The sequence below is a fragment of the Cricetulus griseus genome (genome assembly GCF_003668045.3).
Source record: "Cricetulus griseus strain 17A/GY chromosome 1 unlocalized genomic scaffold, alternate assembly CriGri-PICRH-1.0 chr1_1, whole genome shotgun sequence".
NCBI classification, from domain to species: Eukaryota; Metazoa; Chordata; class Mammalia; order Rodentia; family Cricetidae; genus Cricetulus; species Cricetulus griseus.
The window spans coordinates 183808563-183817516 of record NW_023276807.1 but is presented as its reverse complement, the minus strand read 5'-3'; positions in this window follow the sequence as shown (position 1 = coordinate 183817516).

The following is an 8954-nucleotide window of genomic DNA, read 5'->3' as shown; positions in this document are numbered from 1 at the left end:
ACATTTATCATTTGTTTTCAAGTTTTATAGGGAAAGATAAAAGGAAAATGTGTATGAAATGATAGCTAATGCCAGGCGTTGGTGGCGCACGCTTTTAATCCCAGCACTCGGGAGGCAGAGGCAGGCGGATCTCTGTGAGTTCGAGGCCAGCCTGGTCTCCAGAGTGAGTGCCAGGATAGGCTCCAAAGCCACACAGAGAAACCCTGTCTCGAAAAACCAAAAAAAAAAAAAAAAAAAAAAGAAAAAGAAAAAAGAAAAAAAGAAAAAGAAATGATAGCTAACAAATGGAGAATTTTTCAAAATCCCTTCAAATTTCCAAAATAAAATTTTAGTTCAACAAATGTTAATAATATTTGCAAAGCTCTTGGCTGAAATACTTTTGGGGAAAAAAAGAGAATTTCTCACATAAAAACAAAGGAACAATTTACTGTTCAGTTATTTACCAATTTAAAGGAAGAAAAGAAATGGATGGTGTAACAATAAGTCTTTAATCCAAAACTGACCAAGCACTGCTGGCATGTGGCCACTTTTCACCCAGCTGCCCAAGTTCTGCCTGCTGCCAAGTTAAGGTCTGGGCATGGACGCTGTCTCCTTCAGTTGACTCCTCTCCATTCTGCTCCTAACTCTTTGTCCTCACTTGTCCTGCACACCTAGCCCTCCACCCAGGTGCAGGCCTATTCAAATGCTTAGTCCTGTAGAGATGCAAACTAGGGGACATTCCTCACTAAAGCCATGCTATTCAATAGCAAGTTAGCTCACATCTGTAATACAATTGTAGGCCTGAGCTCCTGATTACTGAAACCAGAGGTTTGGACCTTGAAACATTGATAATAGAATTTCCTGGCTCCCAACAGTTCCTTCCTTGATTCCTAAGGGATGGTCAATCATAGTCATTTATCTCAAAGACTGTTTTTTCACAATACCATTACAAGAAAATGATAGAGAAAAATTTGCGTTTACCATACCAATGCTTAATAATTCACAGCCAGTTAAGAGATTCCAGTGGAAGGTTTTGCCACAAGGAATAGTCCTAATGTAATACCCCCGGAGGCTCAGGCCCCCAGGATCTCGGTCCAGGACCTTGGCCACCCAATCACCAGGCGGAGGCGAAAGCTTGATGCAAACAGCATGAGGCTTTATTGTAGCTGTTTAACGAGCTAACCCCATGTTAGCTTGGGCCTCCCATCCAACCACCATGGCGGATGGCTTCAAAGCATCTGCATAGAGATCTTATAGGTCAGCGTAAGTGGAGTGTCTAGGGGTACCCACAGGCTCAGGATTGGTGTGCCTCCGGGCTTGGAGGGTTTGCCCTATGTTGATTGGTTAACTGGTTGTTATGGCCCATAGGCCCTCCCAAGGTGGTTGCTATGCTCTGCGTGTCATTGTGTGTCATTGCTGTGCACTTGTCCATAGAGCACACCCAGAGCCATAAAGCATAGCGTCACCAGCTAACTACTTCTGATTGGTTCCTTGCCACGAGGCAGGCATCTGACCTCCTAGTGACCAAGACAAGGTCAGGCAAGCATATGTTCAGCTGTTATGGCTGCCGAAATGGGGAGCTGGTCCCTTTACTACTTTGTGCCAGCACTTTGGAAATAATTTGTAAGAAATTTCCACAATCCCTTCTTTACCATTACATGGATGACATTCTTTAATCATATTCTAATAAGAAAACATTGGAATGTATGTTTGAAATGGTGAAGGAAGTTCTGCCTCATTGGTGGTTACAGATTTTCCCAGAAAAGATACAAAGAGGAGATTCTATTAATTATTTAGGCTACAAGATAGACTTACAAAGAATCAGACCTCAAAAGGTACAAATTAGAAGGGATCTTTATTAAACTCTTAATAGTCTTCAGAAGCTGCTAGGGGAAATTTCTCAGCTACAGACGATTATTGGTGTGGAAGGACATGACATAAAGCATTTTAAAAAAAGGCCCTTAAAGGGGACAAGGACTTAAACAGTCCATGAATATTATCTGATGAAGCAGAAAAAGAATTGCAATGGGTGGAAAGCAGAATAATAAATGTAGATCGTGTAGACACTAATCTAGACTGTATTTTGGTCATATTACCATCCAGAGAATACCCTTATGGGATTCTGCTGCAAAGAGAAGATATTATATTAGAGTGGATGTTTCTGCCACATAAACAGAATAAAAAGCCAAAGACATATATAGAAAAGATTTCTGATTTGATTCTACAGGGCAAATTAAGACTTTGTCAACTGACTGGAAAAGATCCAGCAGAAATTATAGTACCTGTAACTAATGAAGAAATTTCCTCCTTATGGAAGGACAATGAATATTGGCAGATAACTCTTACTGACTTTTTGGGAATAATCAGCAACAATTATCCCAAAACTGACAGAATTAAATTCATAAAAAAGATGATCTGGATCCTTCCACGTATTGTAAGACAAACTCCTATTTCTGGAGTTCTTACCTTCTACACTGATGCCAACAAATCAGGTAAGGCAGGTTATAAATTAGGAGAGGTAAGTAAAGTAGTTCAAAGTCAGTATACCTCTGTACAGAAGGCAGAATTATATGAAATTCTCAAAGTGCTTATGGATTTTACAGAGCCTCTTAATATAATTATTGATTCTCAACATGCAGAAAGAGTCGTGTTATACATTGAGACTGCAGAATTCATTCCTGGTAATACAGAATTAACTTCACTGTTTATACAATTACAGGAAACAGAATTAATCCTATATATAATATATATATATATATATATATATATATATACTTATATCAGATCCCATACAGGTCTGCCAGACCCACTAGCACAAGGCAATGATGAGATTGATCATTTATTAATAGTAAGCATGCTAGAAGCCTCAGAATTTAATAAGAAACATCATGTAAATAGCAAAGGTTTGAAGAAGGACTTCATCACTTGGCAACAAGCCAAGGATATAGTGAGAAACTGTCCTACCTGTTCCTTTTATAATCAAGCTCCATTGCCAGCAGGCTGTAATCCTAAGGGCATTCAGAAAATGAGGTCTGGCAGATGGATGTATGTCTTTCACTTCGCAGAATTTGGAAATTTGAAATATGTGCATCATACTATAGATACATTTTCATGGTTTCAATGAGCTACTGCTCTTAGCTCTGAAAAGGCTGATTATGTTATTAAACACCTATTAGAGGTGATACCTGTTATGGGTATACCTGCACAAATAAAAACTGACAATGCTCCAGCATATGTCTCCACAATATTGAAACAGTTTTTCAAATATCATAACATAAAGCATGTCACTGGTATACATCAGAATCCTACAGGACAAGCGGTAGTAGAGAGATCTAATAGAACACTAAAAGAAATGCTCCAAAAGCAGGCTGGGGGAACAAACCCCCCAAACATAGGTTACATAACGCATTATTAACACTTTATTTTCTAAATGCTAATGAGAAAGGACAAACAGCTGCAGAAAGACACTGGACTACAGAAAAAAACTGCAGAATTGAATCAGCCGGTATACTTCAAAGATGTACTGACATATGTATGGAAACCAGGACATGTGTTACTTTGGGAAAAGGGTTGTTGTCATCCCAGTTCACCAGGAATTAGCATGGAGAATACTATGCCCTCTTTCCCCACTGTTGACACCTAGTTAGGCCTAGTTTCCTATTGTTTAAGGTTGGGTTTGGAAGGAGGTGTTTAAACTTGGAAATCTCTTTTGGATGACTTTAAGGTTTAGTTGGAATAGTTATAGTTAAGATGTGACATTAGTAGATTATTATAACTTCATGTAATTCACCCTTATAATTGTTAATGATAGATAATTTACACTGTTAAGTTTTAATCCTCTTTTAGACTAAAAGAGGAATTGTAGGGGAAATGTTAGCCATGTCCTCTTGGGGGCTGGCACAGGTGACACAACACACTAGGGTGTGGTCAGTGACATAGCAAGACCTTAAATATGAGGGTCACATGCAGGGGGTACTCTCTGTTCCATGGTTCGCCTGGGTTAGAGGACTGACTCATTTCGTGAGTACTTTCCTATTAAAATGTCTGTTCATCAAACTTGCTCTGACTCTTTAGCAATCTGTACTTTACTGAGTCTCACTTTAGGATGGTGATAACAACACTAATAAAATAGACAAAATTAGAACAGCATATTTGTCTCAATGTTGTTTGAAGGTTATTATAGTGTCTATGAAATATTGACACAAATTAAATTACATATATATTAACATAAATACATTCATTATCAATGTAAAAATACTAATACTTAATTTTTATCTTAATATTATCTTAGGTGACACCAAAGTTTGTCTTTATTAGATGGGTGGATTTTTGTTTTGTTTTGTTTGCTTGTTTGTTTTACCTTGGTTTCTATTTCATCTCTGATCTTCGGGCCTGATTAGCCTTCCGTTCTGATGATCATTGAGTCCTCTGGTCCAGTAGGTCACCTCCTCTGGGTTTCTGGCACCCCATGTGACCTTTGGGGTACTGGTATTGTCTCTGAGGTTCTGAGATTCTGGGAACTGGTATAGCCTCTAGTAGAGATAGGGGCTTCAGTCAGTTTTGTGGGTCAGGATATGGTGATGGGGGGTATTGGGGAAAGACTGGATAGACTCTGAGGAAGTGTTAGCAATCTGCCAGTCAGGGAATACCTGGGGTTCCAAGATCAAATCTTGACTATAATGCTTTTTAATGCATTCCTTATTGTTTACATTTTAATTGCTGACATAAAAATATCCAGGAAATCTGGGGCAATGTGAAAACTAAGTATCATAATATAAATAGAAGAAGGAGATGAATCACAGCACAAAGGCCCAGAAATACTTTAACACAATAAGGTAGAAGAATCTTACAGAACACCAAATAGATTGGACCATAAAAAAAGGCCTCTTTTCCACGTAATATTCAAAACTCTAAATGTACAGAACAAAAATATTAAAAATGGCTTGGGAAAAAGTCAAGTAACAGATAAAGTCAGACCTGTTAGAATTACAGCTGAATTCTCAATGGAGATCCTAAAAGCCAGAAGAGCCTGGACAGATGTTGTGCAGACTCTAAGCGACCATAGATTCCAGTCCAGACTACTATACTCAGCAAAACTGTCAATCACCAAAGATGGACAGAACAAGATATTCATGACAAAGTCAAATTTAATATACATCCACAACCCCAGTCTTATAAAAGATACTACAAAAAACTCCAACCCTAGGTAGTTGACTACTCCCAACAAAAACACAGTCAATAGATAATCTCACACCAGCAAAACCCAAAGGAGAGTTACATACATAAACACACACACACACACACACACACACACACACACACACACACACACCCATCACCACCAACAATATAATAGAAACGAACAATCACTGGTCATTAATATCCCTCAGTATCAATGAACTAATGTGCCAATAAAAAGATACTGGCTAACTGCTTGGATATAAAAACAAGATCCATAATTCTGATGCATCTAAGAAACATACTTCAACATTAAATATAGATATTAGCTCAGAGGAAATGGTCGGAAAAAGATTTTACAATCAAATGAACATAAGAAGCAAGCTGGTGTAGCTATCCCAATATCTTACAAAATAGACTTCTCACCAAAATTAATCAAAAGAAATGGAGAGGGGCATTTAAAATTAATCAAAGGAAAAGTCCACCAGGATGATGTCTCAGTTCTGAACATCAATGCCCCACATGTAAGGGTACCCACATTTGTAAAATAAACATTACTAAAGCTTAAATTATACACAATAATAGAACCCCACACAATAATATTTGTGAACTTTAACAACTCACTCACCAACAGACAGTCATTCAGACAAAAACTAAACAGAGATTTTAACAGATATTATGATTCAAATAGAACTAACAAATATCTGCAGAACATTTCACCCAAACACAAAGGAATAAAACTGCTTCTCAGCACCACATGGAACCTTCTGCAAAACTAACCATATATTCAATCAAAAAACAAGTCTCAACAGAAACAAACAAATAAAAAATGAAATAATCCCCTGTTTTTTTTTTTTTTTCAAGACAGGGTAGCTTTGGAACCTATCCTGGTACTTGCTCTGGAGACCAGGCTGGTCTCAAACTCACAGAGATCTGACTGCCTCTGCCTCCCGAGTGCTGGGATTACAGGCGTGTGCCACCAATGCCTGGCGAATTCCCTGTATTTTATCAGACCATCATGGATTAAATCTGGGTTTTTACAACAATGACAGAAAGCTTACAAACTCATGGAAACTGAATAACTCTGAGTTACTACTGGGTCGAGGAAGAAAAAAAAAAGAATCAAGTTAAAAACATCCTAGAATCAAAGATAATTAATGCAGAACATACCAAAATTATGGGGCACAAGAAAGTGGTGCTAAGAGGAAAGTTTACTGCACTAAGTGCCTTCATGAAAAATTTGGAGAGTTCCCATACTAGTGACTTAACAGCACACCTGAAAGTGCTAGAACAACACCACCAACAAAAAACAGACACACATAAGAGGAGTAGAGAGACTGAAATAATCAAACTGAGGGCTAAAAATCAATTAACTAGAAACAAAGAGAACAATATGAAGAATCAATGAAACAAAGAGTTGGTTCTTCAAAAAGATCAACAAAATAGGTAAACTCTTATTCAAACTAACTAAAAGGCAGAAAATATCCATATCAACAAAATTAGAAAGTAAAAGGGAGCCATAACAGCAGACTCTGAGGAAATAGAGAGAATCATTAGGCCATACTTCCAAAACATCTATGACACAGAATTAGAAAATCTAAAAGAATGGATAAATCTCTTGATAGCACTGACCAAAGTTAAATCAAGGTCAGATAGACAATTTAAATAGATTGTTAATCCATAAGGAAGTAGATGCAGTTGACAAAAGTCTCCCAACCAAAAAAAAAAAAAAAAAAAAGAAAAAGAAAAACCCAGGCCAGGCAGTTTTAACAAAGAATTCTACCAGAGTTTAAAGAGGAGCTAATACTATTACTCCTCAAAATATTCCACAAAATATAAACAGAAATAACTTTGCCAAATTCTTTCTATGAGGCCCCAGTTACCCTAATACATAAAGCACGCAATGATTCAACAGACAAAGAGAAGTACAGACCAATTTTACTCATGAGCATTGATGGAAACTTTCTCAATAAAATAGAAAAAACAAAAATCAAAGAACACATCAAAAAGGTTATCCACCATGATCAAGAAGGTTTCATATCAGAGATTCAGGGATGGGTCAACATTCAAAAATCTGTCTATGTAGTCTAACATATAAACAAACTAAAAAAAAATCACAGGATCATCTCATTAGATATTGAAAAAGCCTTTGACAGAAATCCAACACCCTTTCATGATAAAAGCCTTGGAGACATCAGGGATACGAGGGGCATACTTAAACATAAGAAAAGCAATATATAGCAAGCCATTGGCCAACATCAAATTAAATGGAGAGAAATTCAAAAACAATTCCACTAAAATCAGGAACAAAACAAGGCTGTTCACTATCATAATATTTATTCAAAGTAGTAATTGAAGTCCTAGCTGGAGCATAAGACAACTGAAAGAGATCAAGGGGATACAAAATAGAAATGAAGAAGTCAAAGTATTGTTAATTGCAGATGATATGATAGTATATATAAGTAAACTCAAAAATTCTACCAGGGAAATATATATATATATATATATATATATATATATATATCCAATATGAAAATCTATATATCTCCTATATATAAACAAACAGACTGAGAAATTAATCAGGAAACAACATCCTTCACAATAGCTATAAATAATAAACAATGGTTGGGGTTAACTCTAAATAAGCAAGTGAAAGACTTTATAACAAAACATTCAAGTCTTTGAAGAAGAAATTGAAGAAGATATCAGAAGATGGAAATATCTCCCATGCTTTTGGACCCATAAGCTTAACATAGTAAAATTGGCCATCTTACCAAAAGCAACCTACAGATTCAATGCAATTCCCATCAAATCTCAGCACAGTTTTCACAGTCCTTGAAAGAACAATACTCAACTTCATATGGAAAAACAAAAACCCAAGATAGCCAAAACAACCCTGTACAATAAAGGTACATCAGGTGGTACCACCATCTCTGATTTCAAGCTGTGTAACAGAGCTATAATAATAAAGTCTACATGGTATTGGCATAAAAACAGATGAATCATTGTAATTGAATTGAAGGCCCAGAAGTAAATCCACACACTTATGGGCACCTGATTTTGTGCCAGAAATACACAATAGAAAAAGGAAAGCATCTTCAACAAATGTTACTGGTCTAACTGAATGTCAGCATGTTAAAGAAGGCAAATAGATCCATATCTATCATTACCATGAACAAAACTCAAGTTCAATTGACTCAAAGACCTCAACATAAAACCAGATATTCTGAATCTAATAGAAGAGAAAGTGGGAAATAGCCTTGAACATATTGACACGGAAGACAACTTCCTGAACAAAACACCATTAACATAGGCTCTAAGATAAAAAATTAATAAATGGGTCCTCATGAAACTGAATATCTTCTGTAAGGCAAAGGACACTCTTAGGCAAATACCAAAAGAATGCACATTCATACAAGGACATCTGTTCAACTATGTTCATAGAAGCATTATTTGTAATAGCCCAAACCTGGAAGCAACCTAGATGCCCCTCAACTGAAGAATTGATACAGAAAATGTGGTACATTTCCACAATGGATTACTATTCAGCAGAAAAAAACAATGGGTTCTTGAAATTTGCAGGCAAGTGGATGGAACTAGAAGAAATCATTCTAAGTGAGGTAACCCACTCACAGAAAGACAAACTTGGTATGTACTCACTCATATATGGATATTAGACATAGAGAAAAGGATTACCAGCCTACAATCCACACCTTCAGAAAAGCAAGGAAACAAGGAGGATGATAAGGGAGAAATACATGTTTCCCCAGTGAAGTGGAAATGGACAAGAGCCCCTG